Raw genomic sequence first — 15,142 nt, 5'->3', positions numbered from 1 at the left:
ATCACAATAAATAAAATAACAAAAATATATACAATAACAAAAATAAGTACAGAGAGCAGTTTAATGGGAAAGAGGGTTCAGCCCTTCTCCCTCATATGATGGCAGGAAGACACATACTGCGCTGCCAGCTGAATACACTCTTCTTTCTCTCCCAAAATATAAGACAGTTTGTTTATGAGGCTCTCTTGTTGGAATTGAGGTATAATCTGTGCTATTTGTGTAAAATAAGCGTCTCTGATGTTTTTGTACTTGCTGCACTCAGTGAGGAAGTGCAGCTCGTCCTCTACGACTCCATCAGTGCAGTGTGAACACAGTCTGAGCTCTCTCTCTCTCTCTCTCTCTCTCTCTCTCTCTCTCTCTCTCTCTCTCACTCTCTCTCTCTCTCCATCAGTGCAGTGTGAACACAGTCTGAGCTCTCTCTCTCTCCAGCTCTGCTTGTGTCGGCCCGTCTCCACACACAGACTGTGGTCACTAATGCGATACTTTGTCAGGAGCTTTCTCTGACCATAGTTACTGATATCAGTCAGGTATGGTGCCAATTTATAATCGGACTTTATTTTGTGGAAATATTGTAATTTATGTAATTGTGTGACCTTTATCTGCCAATCGTGTATGTATTCTTCTTTGGTTATTTTCCCTATTTCTTTTACTTTTGAGTGTCTAAATTGAATTGATGAATTGAGTTGGTGTTTTTCCACTAAATATCGCATGGGGTCACTCTCTGTGTGTCCTGCCCTGTATCTGAGAGCGCAGTGATGGTAACTCTCTGTCTGCGCATCTGATAGATGAAACCAGAACTTTACGGCTCTCTTCTGGATTTCGGATAGGAGAGGGAATCTGCCTAATTCTGCCCGGCAACCCAGACTTGGAGCGTTTCTGTGAGTTCCCAGGATGTTCTTGCAGAACTCAAGGTGGTAAATTTCAACGGGGGTTTTGTCCCAGGATTCGTAATTTAATTTAAATTTGGGGCCCCAGATTTCACAGCCGTAAAGAAGGATGGGTTTGATGATGCTGTCAAAGATTTTCAGCCACAGTTTAATGGGTGGGTTAAATTTGAACAGGGGTTTTCTTATACTGTAATAAGCCCTACGTGCTTTATCAGTCAGATCTTTTATTGCAGTGTCAAATTTTCCAGAAGCTGGGATTGTCAGACCCAAATAATTATAGCAGGTGACATGATTAAGAATTGTTCCCCCAAGTGTAAATTTGTATTTTTTGTCAGTAAGGCGAGGTTTTTTCTGAAAGATCATGATTTTGGACTTGTCCATGTTGATGGGTAAGGCCCAGTCGCTGCTGTACTGGTCCAGAAGCGAGAGGCTTTGGTGCAGACCCTCTTCATGAGGAGACAGCAGCAGAAGATCATCAGCGTACTGGAGGCTTTTGATTTCTCTGTCCTCGAGGGTCAGACCAGGACAAGAGGACTTCTCAAGTGCTGATGCCAATTCATTAATATAGATATTAAATAGAGTTGGGCTGAGGCTGCAGCCTTGACGGACTCCTTTAGTTTGACTGAAATAATCAGTACGTTTGTCATTAATTTTAACCCCGCACTTGTTCCCGTTGTATATGTCCTTTATAATGTCATATGTCCTTCCTCCTATTCCACTTTGGATTAGTTTTAGTAAAAGTCCATTATGCCATACCGAATCAAAGGCTTTTTTAAAGTCAATGAAGCAGCCAAATATTTTCCCTTGTTTTGTTTGTTAGACGTGTTTTTGTATGAGTGTGTGAAGTGTGTAAATGTGATTTGATGTTCTCTGTTTAGGCATAAATCCAATCTGAGAATTGTTAAGGATCTTGTGTTGTTGGAGGAACTGAACTAGCCTGTCGTTGATGATGGAGCAGAAGAGTTTGCCCAGGTTGCTGCTCACTGTGATGCCCCTGTAATTATTTGGGTCGTACTTCTCACCCTGTTTAAAGATTGGTGTAATCAAATTTTCTTTCCATATCTCAGGGAAGTGTCCTGATTTTAATAAAAGATTGAATAATTTGAGGATTGCATCTTTCAGTTTGGGGTTGCTGTGTTTCAGCATCTCATTTGATATTAAATCCATGCCACAGGATTTTTAATTTTTTAGGGATTTTATCTTGTCTGTTAGTTCAATTAGTAATATGGGCTGGTCTAAATGGTTTAGCTGGTCTTTTACAGTGCGTTCCAGGTTATGGAGTTGGGAGGTCAGGTGTTTTTGGGTGAGGGTTGGTTCGTTTTGGGAATAGAGTTTTTCAAAATGTTCGGTCCAGATGTTTGGGTCATAGATGGGAATGTGTTTAGGTTCTTTTGATTTATCTAATTTATTCCATAATTCCCAAAAAGAATTCTGATCTACTGCCTCCTCAATCTTATTAAGCTTTGCTTTCATGTGATCCGCTTTTTTCTGTATTAGTATTGACTTGTATGTTTTGAGGGTTTGCTGATATTTGTCTCGTGTTTGATGGTTTGCAGGGTCTCTGTGTTTTATATTTGATAATGATCTTAATTCTTTTCTTAATTTTTGGCACTCTTTATCAAACCAACCATCTTTTGCAATTTCTTTCTTACATCTATAATTTTTTCTTTTTCTCAGGGCTTTTCTGACCACTGTAGAAAATATTTCGTTTAATTGATGAGTTGCTAAATTGATAGTTCTCTTCTCTTCACTAAATGAAGTAGACAGAAATGAATCTATCATGTTCTGGACCCGGGTGCTGTGGAGCTGGGCTTCGTACTGGGCAGGACTGTCTTTACCCCATATAAACGTGGAGGGGAGGGGGTGCAGTTTAACCTTCGGATCTGAAGGCCGGAGATTCCCGGATCTGTTCAGACTGAGGACTGTGTGACTGTGGTCTGATAATGGCAGCTGTGGCATTACGGTGTAATAGTTGACTTTACTGCGGTCTACATCAGTGATGGCGTAATCTACTGTGCTGCTGCCCAGATATGAGCAGTAGGTGAACCGACCCAGAGAATCTCCCTTTGTTCTGCCGTTAACTATATACAGACCCAGGCTTTTGCAGAGCTGCAGGACTTGTTTTCCGTGCCTGTTTATCGTGTTGTCATAATTCTGACGTGCCTTCGTAAAGTGTTTCCGTTGATATATATGTGAGTTGTTAATATATTTGTCTCCATCTGAGGTAATGTAATCCGCTTCCTTCCCCGTTCTAGCGTTCAGATCCCCCATTAACAGAACTGATCCTACACTGTAAAAACAAAACTATAGAATCTACTCAATAAAAGTGAGGTAACAATTTGCACTCATTTTGTTTGGGTAGATTTCATCCTATATTTTTGAGTAAAGAGTACCTGATTTTAACAGCTATGAAATACTAAACGAAATTAGGTAAAGTCTACCTAATATTTCTCAATACATTACACAGCTAATTACTTATAAAAAGTGAGTAATAATTACTCTATTATATATCTAAACAGTTAATCTACTTAATTATTATTATTAATAATAAGTGATTAGAAATAATTAAACATTACTTATTCAGAGATGGTTAAATTTACCTAAAAATGGCCAGACACGGGACACAGTAATTTATTGGTCAAATTACTCTTTATTGACCAAATACTATGGATAAAAACATTTCATTTAAAATAAATAAATAAATAAAAACATTAATTAAAGGTATATAGTTCATCCAAAATGAAAATTATGTAATCATTTACTCACCCCTATGTTGTTCCAAACTTGTATGAGTTTCTTTGTTCTATTGAACACAAAAGAAGATATTTTGAACAATGTTGGTAACCAAACAGTGGTGGTAGCCATTGACTTACATAGGTGGAAAAAAAATACCATGTAAGTCAAAGAGTACCATCAACTGTTTGATTACCAACATTGTTCAAAATATCTTCTTTTGTGTTCAATAGAACAAAGAAACTCATACAAGTGTGGAACAACATGGGGTGAGTAAATTATTACATAATTTTCATTTTGGATGAACTATACCTTTAAAGCATAAAGGTACAAAAAAGAACCCATGTACATTTAATTTCAAAAGACACAACAAATCACTAACAACTTCTTAAAACTAATACAAAAACAGACAAAGACAAATCTGTTGACCAACTTGCATTTCTGTGGTCGTTCTGATGATGGTCTGAGACTCTTATTAATCATGGTCTTCGATGTCATGCACATAAAAAACCTTGCTTGTCTTCACACATCCATGGTTTGTGTGGCCCTCAAGTTCGTCCTCCTGTTAAAAAGAAAAATAATATAATTTTTTCAAGTTAGTTTAAGCATATTAACATGTTGTTCCAAAAGAGTTGTCTTTTTGGTCACGTAATTTATTTCAAGACAAAGCAGGGTTTCTGTATTAATCAGCACTTCAATTTCAACAGGTAAAAAATCGAAAGGAATACTTGAATTCTTGATCCCAGTATCCCATAATAAAACAATTAGCAATCTAATCCTTTACTTTATACGGAAGTATCTTGTAAGGATTGGAATAGATTGTCATGCTGGAACATTCAGGAAATAAATATGGCACCATAGAACAAAGGAATAACAGAGTTGCCACTACCTGATTATATAGGTGAACATTTAGATTTTCATAATTAAATGTCCCTTATCTGTATCTTTCATGAACTTCTTGAATGGCCAAACCAATATCAATATCAAACATTAACTTGCCAATGTTCCAGATAAAATGCTAAATACTTAATATTAAACAATCATACAAGTAAAAACTAAAAGGAAATGAATGTCAACATCCCGTTCAATATATTTTTATGTCAAGCTTAATTAATGCTCACACATATTGTATTAAGTATTAAGTATTGTAGGGTTAGTTCACCCAAAATAAAAATGATGTAATCATTTACTCACCTTCAAGTTGTTCCAAACTTGTATGAGTTTCTTTCTAATGTTAAACACAAAAGAAGATATTTTGAAGAATGTTGGTAACCAAACATTTGATGGTACTCATTGAATTCCATTGTATTTGTTCCCTACTATGGAAGGTAATGGCTACTGTCTGGTTACCAACATTCTTCAAAATATCTTCTTTTGTGTTCAACAGAAGAAAGAAACTCATATAAGTTTGGAACAACTTGAAGGCGAGTAAATGATTACATAATTTTCATTTTGGGTGAACTAACCCTACAATACTTATATGTGTGAACAACTGCATTCTAACTGCATTCTGATTGGGGGGGTTTGCACCTCACTTTTAAATCACTCATTTGCAGTGTTGTGCAAGTTACTTCCAAACTGTAATACATTATATATTACTTGTTACTGTTATTTAAAAGTAATTCATTACCTTACAATATTACTGTCTCAGAATTGTAATGCGTTACATTACTCCTGTATTACTTTTGAGTTACTTTCACCAAAATAACTATACAGAAGTAGAACTTAACATTCTAAAATGACTAGGGCTGTAACGATATGCGATATGAAACCGAAATCGCGACACTCAGATCCACGAACCTGCAGAATCGCGACACACCCCTTCCAACTCCCAGCGTTATCCTTCCCGTCCAGATCCAATGCTACCACATCTTTAAATTACTATTAGTATTATTTGAAGTTAACTTAACATTATAAAATATGTAGACCTACACCACAAAACTAGTTGAGGATAAATTATTTAAAATTTGGGAATTCCAGCGTTATGGACATGACATTTGCAGTCAAAACTTGAAATATAAATTCTCAGAAAATGCATTAATACCAAAATATTGAAACGTCTGTTTATCCATAGGCTCCTCCCTGAAAGGAGTCCAGACATTAGAAAAATATCAGTCTACACATGCGTTTTATATTTAATATTAGGGAAATAGACAGTTATGCGTGACAAAAAAAAATCTTTAACTTTTAGGAGGCAACGATTTTTTTTGTTGTAATTCTGTGAATTTGGCCTACACTGCGCAAATCGGATGAAGAAGGGTTGGCTCTCCACAGAACATTAAATATTCATTTTATTTTATTTTTCGTGTTCGCATTTATGAGGAAAAACAATGTTACAGACGTGACAGTTCTCCGTTACGGACGCGACCGCTCTGAAGCGGCACTAAAAGACTGCTTTAAAACTTTCACAGAGACCTTACACAGAAGACACAAAGCCTTTCTTTAAAGTGAATTTCGTTTTGTATTAATTGTATCTTAATTTTAATCAATGTTTCATCAACCAATTGTCTGGATTTAATAAATAAGAAGTAGGCTAAATATAGCAGACAATTATAGATAATCAGGACAAGGAGGCGCCGGCGGTGAACTGGAGCGCGTCTCATAAATGAACCGAAACTCAGCGTATAAGGTAGCTTATTCACGGACCTGAAAAATATATATATATATATTGAAATGTCTACTTGTAAACAGAACAATTCAAAACGAAAGAAAACAGACTGCTCTCTGCTTATGAAATGAAATGTGCATTTCTCTCGGGTGCATTCACTAGCCTACTGCGAAGATCGCGAGGCAGCATCGTCAACTTCATCTTGACTTTATTAATAAACAATTAAAATGTCTCCTTGCTATATTTGACATATTCATAATCATTGCTTTTGCCGGTTCTTTGTGACAGCTTTTAGGTGCTTTATCGGCAGCGCCGCCGCCCTTACATGAACGCGTCACCACCGCATCAAAAACATGATTGCGTGATGAAAACATGAAAAATACCACATAAACATAGCCTAACTGTTTAGAAAGAAAACACAGAACGAATAGCCTAATGCGCATACGTCCATCTCGCGAATGTATAGTCTTCTTCATGCCATCTTCACCATTAGCCGCTTTTCCTCTGGCCAGCGCGAGCACAGAGGCCGAAATCATACCTCACGGCACTCCTGTAAAAAATAAATCGCTATACAAATATATCAGACGCTGCCATTTAGTCTTTAATTACAGACTTGGACACCACACGCGGCTATTGACTGACCACGAACAGGTAATTTAGCCTACTTGCATTTTTCATTCGTTAATGTCTGGCGGTCTTGCTGTTTTTTGTTTTTTGTTTTTTTGTTTTACAATTAAAACTACAAGTCTGTTGTAACGCAAGCCTTACTGAACATGTACCGAGTAAAATATTACTGAAAATTGATTAGTAATGCCTTACACTACTGCGTTACAGCAAAAAGTAATATGTTACTGTAATGCATTACTTTTGTAACGCGTTACTCCCAACACTGCTCATTTGAAAGTAGCCGCGGTGGGCAAGTGATGTAACCAGTAGAGTTCTAAACGGGCCGGGTCGGCCCGACAAACCCGACGGGACCTGCGGGTTCGGGTCGAAAATATTAGCAAATGACTCGGGTCAGGTCGGACCTCGGGCTTAATCTTTTCCGCTCAGTGAAAAAAAAAACATTTATTAATCATCGCTGCTGTTCACCGTAAAGAAAGTCTGGCTGCTGCGTGCAACGTGCATCGCATTCGCGAATCGCGGGGGCAGACCCGACGCCGCTGCGTGCACGCCTTTAGCCTGGAGAAGAAGATGGAGTTGGTGAATAGTAGCCTAAACTTGCCGCAGGTGAATTCACAGTCGCTACTACAGGAGTGGGAAAATCAGAGGTCTGGAATGTGTTTGGAGTGGTGCTGGATTCTGATGGAAATTCTACAGGTTATGTGCAATGCTTAAAATGCAAGGTGCTGATGAAATATGACAGCAAAAAAACAGGGTCGTCCAGAAGATTTTTATTTGAGGCATATTTAGTAGCCTATATAGCCTATTTATATATTTAAAGTTTGTTTCAGTTGTTTGTATTGTTTGTAGGCTATTGTTAAAAGACGTGAACATTAAAGGTTGATTTGAATTCCCGTTTGCTGGTCATGATAATTAGTGTATGAGAAAAAAAAGAAAAAAAAAGAAAATCGGCGTCGGGCTGCTGGCCGGGTTCGGGCAGATAATTCATGTTGATGTGTTGGGTTACATCCAGGCTATCTGCACATTTTTTAACAGCAAATTTAATGACTTTTAAGACCTTTTTTAAGTCCTCTAAAAGGCAAATTTAAGACTTTACCACGAAAAAAAAAAAAAACAGGAAAATGTTCAGCACGACATGTCAGTGTTAATTTTGGCAGCCATTTTTGTTTTAGTCTTAGTCTTCATCTTCAGATGAAAATGCTTATTGGGTCTTAGTCACATTTTAGTCATTTTGTCTTTAATAGTTTTAGTCTAGTTTTAGTTGACGAAAAGTCATTGCATTTTTTGTCAACTTTTAGTCATTACTTTTAGTCAAACTTCAGTTACCGACATTCATTTTGGTAGCTATTTTATATGTAGTCTTTAGACAAAAAATGTAATTATAATTTTTCGCTTTTGGCCAATTCAACTAAGCTTATGAGAAATTTGAATCAAGGTAACAGGCTGTATTGACATTGCACTCTTTAGCAGTAGCACTTGTGCAATTCTACATATCCCTGTTCCTTAGTTCAGTGGTTCTCCAATTTTTTAGAGTGCTGTACCCCTCTTCCACTTAGTCTGCAGTCACACCTTTTCCATTAAGGGACAATATTTGCCCTTTAATCGATTTTTTTCAGTTCATTTTTTACCTTTATAAAATAAATAATGCTTTAAATAAAACAATGTTCAATAAATATGCAATGATGGTAAAAACGAAGTGATACTTTTAAATATTAAATTAAAATCGCCAGTAGGTGGCGGTAAGTCACTGTGTTTATGAGTGAGTCATCGAGTCATTCATTCATTCAGTAACAAAGCAAGTGGCTGTATTTATGAACGGATCATTGAATCTCACAATTCGTTCAAAGCCACAGATTCGTTCACGAATCACTGCTGTGTGCTGCAGTTCTGCTGTGGCTTTCGTTGCAAAATAGCAATAATATGATCAACATTAAAAACGCTGCTGGATATCAGCCTGCATTTTGATCGCAGATTTAGTCGCACAAACGGCTCGTGACAGAATAAAGACTAACTGAATGACACTAATTTAAGTAGAAAATCTCAAATGAAGATCACTGAACTCCAGCTTACTTGTCTGTGTTTTCAGATCATCCGCGATTCTTCAGCAATGTAGAGAGAGCGCGCGCGCAAGCATGGTTGCCAGATACTATTGACAAGACCGGTTAGAAAACGTGTTCTTTTAACAGAAAAACTGTGACTGGGGATTTCAATTATTTAAATCTGGCAACCGTAAGCATGAACGCTCGTAAACACAGTCTGTAATGTGTTGTTGTCTCCTTTATTCGACAAAAACAAGAGGTTTTGGTCAAGTTTGTATTTTTTTAAACACACTTTCGTGGGTATCGTCTCTCTTCGTTTTGTCTTAGGGAAAAAAAGGTCGTCAACGAAAATTTTCCCTCATAGTTTTCATTAACGAAATTAACACTGCGACACGACACAGAATGGTGTGTCGAAGCATAGCGGCACAGCACACCAGTGCTGGTGTGGCAAACGCAAACCATCAACGCAACGCGTTCATCAATCACTTACTCGTCAGTCACCTATGGAATGATGCAGGTTGAGGCTGCACCCACATAGATCCAAGTGCTGCCCCCAAATGGCGCGCTATTCAAATTGCGGTTAAAAAAAAAAATGGATGACGAGTCGGACAAGAAATTTAAGGTCCCACACATGGAATTTAAGACCTCCTTATCGGAAATTTCAGATTTCAAGACATTTTCAGACCTTAAAAATCGGAAATTGTATTTAAGACGTTTCAAGACTTTTTAAGGACCCGCGGGGACCCTGTACATCGGGTCCGGGCTTTAAAAGCCACGGGCCAGGTCGGGTCGGTTTGTAATTTTCAGGCCCGTTGAGAACTCTAGTAACCGGTGTTGCGGCTGAACACCGGTAACACTGACTATCGCAGCAAGCCTATTCCCCATCAAGTCCAGTGCTCATCTTCTTATTAACAGTGTTTTTCTCTTATTGATCATATTTCATACCTAAAAAAAAATCTAAGATTACGATAATAAAGCTGTAGCAATACAAGATTAAAACCGTAATATTTTGAGCATAAAGTCAAAGGTACGAAAATAATGTCGAAACATTACGAAAATAATCTCGTAATATTTTGCGAATAAAGTCAAAATTACGAGAATAATGTTAAAACATTGATCAATCATTTTATAATATACCTGGCAGTCTTGGAAGAGCTCTTCTTGGTTTTCCCCAAGGTACTCAATGAGGCAACAGACAACTGCATCCCTTTTTTTGTCAACACTCTGGAACTAAAAGGAGATTCATTTTAGTGACAAATACAGTGGCCCTTTGAGCTCAATTTGAGGTCAAAGTGCTACAATTTAGGAAAACATGCAAAAAGTTTATTTAACATAACAGACATGCAGAAATGAGATTTGAGACATAAATGCCTGATATAGTTTATTTATGCAGCTTGGTTCTAAAAAATTGAGACAAACTCATGGAGTCACGTAGCGTAATCCGTCATGTCCTGCCCCAATAAAGATGTAACTTTACATGAATTAAATAAAACAGACATGATTTATATTATTATACATAATAATATAAAGGTTTTTTTTTGTATGCAAGGAGGGAGTGATTGTTATAAATAAAATGGTTTGTTCGGTTCATTTGTGTTGTAATAATTGTGTCAAAAACAGAAGTATAACAGTAAATAAATATCGGTTCTGCATATCGGTTATCGGGCACATAAACATGCAAATAATCTGTATTGGTATCGGTTATAAAAAATCAATATCGGTCGATCACTACTTAGAATAGCTTGCCCTCTGTGTGGTTTGTAAAAGTTGGTTCATGTTTATGTTGTGGGCTGCCTTCTGCTACTGTGTGCATGCATAAAAAGTGATTGCTGCACACAACTCACAGGACCTTGCAGAGCCATAGGGCTGGGTATTGTTCAAAATCTTTCGATCCGGTGCCAATTTCGATACCTCAGTTTCGATACCGGTTCCTAACGATACTTTTTTCGATACCAATTTTATGAAATCCATTTTAACAAGATTACATAACACATTACCTCAGAAAATCTTTGGTTTTATTTTTTCAGTTTGACTCATGCTCCTTTTAGCCAGTGCAAAAAGGAACAAAAAAAGCACAAAGGAACAAAAAAATTTGTATAAAGCTCATGCTCACCAAAGCTGAATTTTTTAAAATAATCTTATTTGAATATATTTCAAAATGTAATTTATTGAAATGGATTGAATTCAAAGCTGAATTTTCAAAATCATTACTTCAGTGTCACATGACCCCTCAGAAATATGAAAACAGTTTGCTGCTTAATATTTTGGAAACTATGATACATTTTTTCATGATTCTTTGATGAATAAAAATTTCAAAAGAACAGCATTTATTAAAAAAAATATTTTGTAACATTACACATGTTTTAATGTCACCTTTGATAACTTTGATGCATCCTATTCCTTACTGAAAAAAAGTCTGACTAACCAACACATTTTGAACGGCAGTGTACGTAGGTTATTATTTATTGCAATATAAACACTGTCAGAGTGATCAACAAGGTATCTCTTCATTTACCAGTCAAAGACGGAGCAACTTTTATGTTTACTCCGTGCACTGTCAAGGTCTTCATCATATTTGTTGTGGTACCGGTCTTTGCAGCAATTATTTTACTGCATCGCGCGCTATTGGCATCGAGCCTGGAGAAATGTACCCACACTTTTGATCGACTTTTCCACATCTTTAAGGTATTATGTGTGTGTGCTCGCGTCTCATATGAATATGTGTGCGGAGAGTTTGTGTGCTCGCGTGTCATTGAGTATGTGCGCGAGTTTGTGTGTGTGCTCGCGTCTCATATAAGTATGCGCGTGGACGTGGAGAGTTTGTGCGTGCAGGCGCGCGTCTCATGAGTATTTGCGCGGAGAGTTCCGCATGTCTTGTGTGTGTAGAGTTTGCGTGTATGTGCATTTCATATATATTTGTTTGAGCACTGACGTTTGACGAGTTAACTCCTTAGGTATCGAAATCTGGAACCGAAAAACATGTCATTTTTCGATACTCGATAGTATCGAGGCAATTCGGTCGGTACCTAAAAAGTATCGAACTCGGTACCCAGCCCTAAAAAAGAATAAATAAATGAGAATTTAAATGTCGTTTTAATGATTTTGAAAGACATTTGACATACAGCCTGTATCCTGCTTAATAATATATTAATACAGGCAAGATATATTCCAGGGTATAGGCTTAAGTAGTGTTACACCCCTACCCTCTAAGGATTTAACTCGCCTAAAGTCCTTTTAGGGTGCAGCACCGGATTCAGATAATGTCTCTCAACTGAAATATTACAAATATTACTTCCTAGTATACTCGAGTATTTATATTACTCCTGAGTCAAGATATTGTTTACCTTTGTTTTAGAGGAAAGGAACAGGGGTGTATTCAAAAAAATTGTGAAAAGAGTAAAACAAAAAGATACCTCATTTACAGTGTTCAGGAGAGGATGCATCCTGGTACCAAAAGCTCCTCCTTTGGCATGCATCAGCTGCAGAAGACGTGGTGTGTACCTGTCAAGATTCAGCATAAATGTCTCTTCCAAGGAAATTGTTGTTATACGTCGGAACTCCTCTTTGATCTAATAAAGGAGTAAAGGAACAACATAAAAATACAAACATTTTCTGTTATAGTTACTAATTTACTAAAGTTTAATTAGACAAATGAGATGACAAACATTCTTACTTGAGCCTTGCTGAATAATCCCGGCCACCTCTCTCTGAAGTGACTGACAGTTGGGCTGATGGTCACAACCTCCAGTCCTCGAATTGAAAAGGTTTTTGACATTTTTTCTTCAATTACCTTTGTGTTGTTGTTCTTTTTCATTTCATCGACTAACTCAAGCCTCTCCTTTTCCAACGTGTCCTGGTTTTCTCCAACAGGATGTGGAGGGAGATAATTTACTTCCGCTTTCTTTGGTCTTTTCACATTTTTGGCCGGTGCTGCATTGGTCGGTAGCTTCCTCTTCAATGTATTTACTTCCAATTCTGGATATGTATATTTTTGTGATTTCAGCTTGGCGCGGAAATTGTGCATCTTGTACTTGAGGCGTTGCTGCCAGCCATACATCCCTGCAAAGGACCCAGGCTCCTTCAAGCATGGAAACTTCTCAACAAGGGCTTCCGCCACTGAGGATATTTGTATATTTGAAGGGTAGGCTGTGTAAGAGAAAATAGCTTTAGCAAGGTCTTGCATTACTGCAGATTTAACACTTGCATCATGAAAGTGCGTTCCAGAGGCATGATATGACTTGTTTGCCTCTGCAAGGATAAGTTCAATGTCACGAGAAAACTTTGGCACTTGAAACGGCACTGGCCATGGAGCAGAGCGACATGACTCAGGGAGAAGCTCATGTTGTGAGCTTGACGGTTCACCCCCATCTGCAAGTGAGGTGTACATTACAACGGCATCCACAGTGCGGGTGTCAAAGTTACTCAGTGTAGAAGATGATGCTGATTCATCTAGTGGAAGCAAGTCGAGGGTGATCAAAGGCTCTTTTCTAACTAATTTCACAGTGGCCTTGTCTTCCAGGTCGCCAGATGAAGTGACGGTGAAAAATTGGTTCCCAAAGCTTTTGTCTTCATAGAGTAGTCCAAATTCCCCTTGTAATTCGAATATTTGAACAATTTTAGAAACAAGATCTTCTACTTTATTTGGAATTCCCGATGGAAGCATCAATTTTCGGATATTGTTTTCTTCAATGATGACTCGCAACTGGACCGACATTTTTTTTTGGCAGTATGTGTTCAGCTGAAAGAAAAAGAAGAGATAGTTTGTTAACATTTGACACGTTTACTTGGCACACCCACACATGATTGATAAGGTATGAATAATTCAACTAAAGTGTAAAACCTACTCTGTTATGCAAATGAAGTGTTTCAGGGACACCATACGTCCATCTAGTGTATTATATGCAGCCAAGGGGTATGCATCTTTCAATTCCGAATACTGAAGGACTTTAATCTCTCCTGTGGGCTCTATTTTGAAGCTCCTTAGGTGCTCATGGTACCACCCACTTAGCAACTTCAGAACAAAGACAGGATTTTCATGCACAACCATTATTTGGAGTATTTCTCCAAAGTCGGGCAACCCTCCTGTCGATCCGAAAGGCAACAACATTCCAGCACAATAGTCAGTGCCTAAAATGGTGACTTTGTTTGTCATGTTCACAACAGCTGCCCTGGGAAACTTCTTTGCAAATGATTCCTTAATGGTGTCTTTTAGAACCTCCACTGCCACTTGAGTCATTCGGGACACAGAGAGTTTTGGCTTTGGAATGTTAGTATCATGGATGTGATATGCAATCATTGATTGGTGTTTTCTTGCCATTGTCATGAGAATGTTTCTGAAAGACCCAGTCTGCCTCACAATTCTTTTGAAGAATCTGTGTTTGGCTTCGAATCGCATGGTCCAGAGAAACACAAGTGGCCCAAAAGCAGTTGTTAGCAATGGATAATGTTCAAGGAAGTGATGTTTCGGTTTCAATTTCTCTTCTGGGAACACATCCAAATACCTATAACGGTGTTCACTGATCTTGCTTTCCATGTATCCTAGTGTCTCATCGTTGTGGACAGGAGCCATGACAAGCTCAACAACATCTTTCAAGGTCATCAAAACCTGCCACGCTGTGTCATCTTCTGGTACTTTGTCACCTATTATCAAAGGTAGCATCCGTAACAAGCACCAGTTTTCGTGCGCATTGCCTCCTATACTCTTACGTGATGCAAAATTCAGGGGGATAGCTTGTGGACAGTTGACTTTGTCATTCCATTTGTAGGGAAATCGACGAATTAAAGCGTTAAGCTCCTGAAGAGAAAAGTATTTTTTCTTCACAAGCACATTGAGACACAGGGCCAGTTCCAGAGGTACAATCCCTTCAAGCAAATCATGCAAAGGATCAGGTGGATAACCTGATGTGGCATGGAAGTAACTCAGTCTGTCAGAGATGGGACACTGTCTTTTTACTCCACAATGATGAGCTTCAGAAGTGTCAGACAATGCTGCTTCAACATGCAAGGTATGGCTCGACTTAGTCCGCAGAGGAAATATTCCTGCTCTTACTTCATGTTCCTGGATCTCTGAACGCTCTCCAATGCAAAATCGACAGTAGTGTGAGGAAGAAAAGCTTTCAACAAACCCACTGATTGAGTGAGCTGCAAGATTATCTGCTACTACAGCAAATACAGTGCCCTTCACCACTTTGCCCAGATTTGGCACAAAAATACCATTATCTTCCAAGCATTTCAAATCTTTAAGCAGTGGC

At 38.0% G+C, this 15,142-nt stretch overlaps 2 protein-coding genes across 2 annotated transcripts in view; both read left to right on the top strand.

Moving 5' to 3' along the window:
• The window catches only part of ttll1 (tubulin tyrosine ligase-like family, member 1), a 327,240-nt gene that overhangs the window by 72,461 nt on the left and 239,637 nt on the right, over positions 1–15,142 (top strand). The gene's annotated exons all lie outside the window — the stretch shown is intronic.
• LOC143718368 (uncharacterized) overlaps positions 1–15,142 on the top strand; it is a 295,554-nt gene that overhangs the window by 149,765 nt on the left and 130,647 nt on the right. The gene's annotated exons all lie outside the window — the stretch shown is intronic.

The sequence above is a fragment of the Siphateles boraxobius genome, unplaced genomic scaffold (genome assembly GCF_051911475.1).
Source record: "Siphateles boraxobius isolate OS27281-9 unplaced genomic scaffold, OSU_SipBor_1 61, whole genome shotgun sequence".
In the NCBI taxonomy this organism is placed as follows: Eukaryota; Metazoa; Chordata; class Actinopteri; order Cypriniformes; family Leuciscidae; genus Siphateles; species Siphateles boraxobius.
Note: the sequence above shows the minus strand (reverse complement) of the source record. Positions and strands in the feature narration are given on the sequence as shown.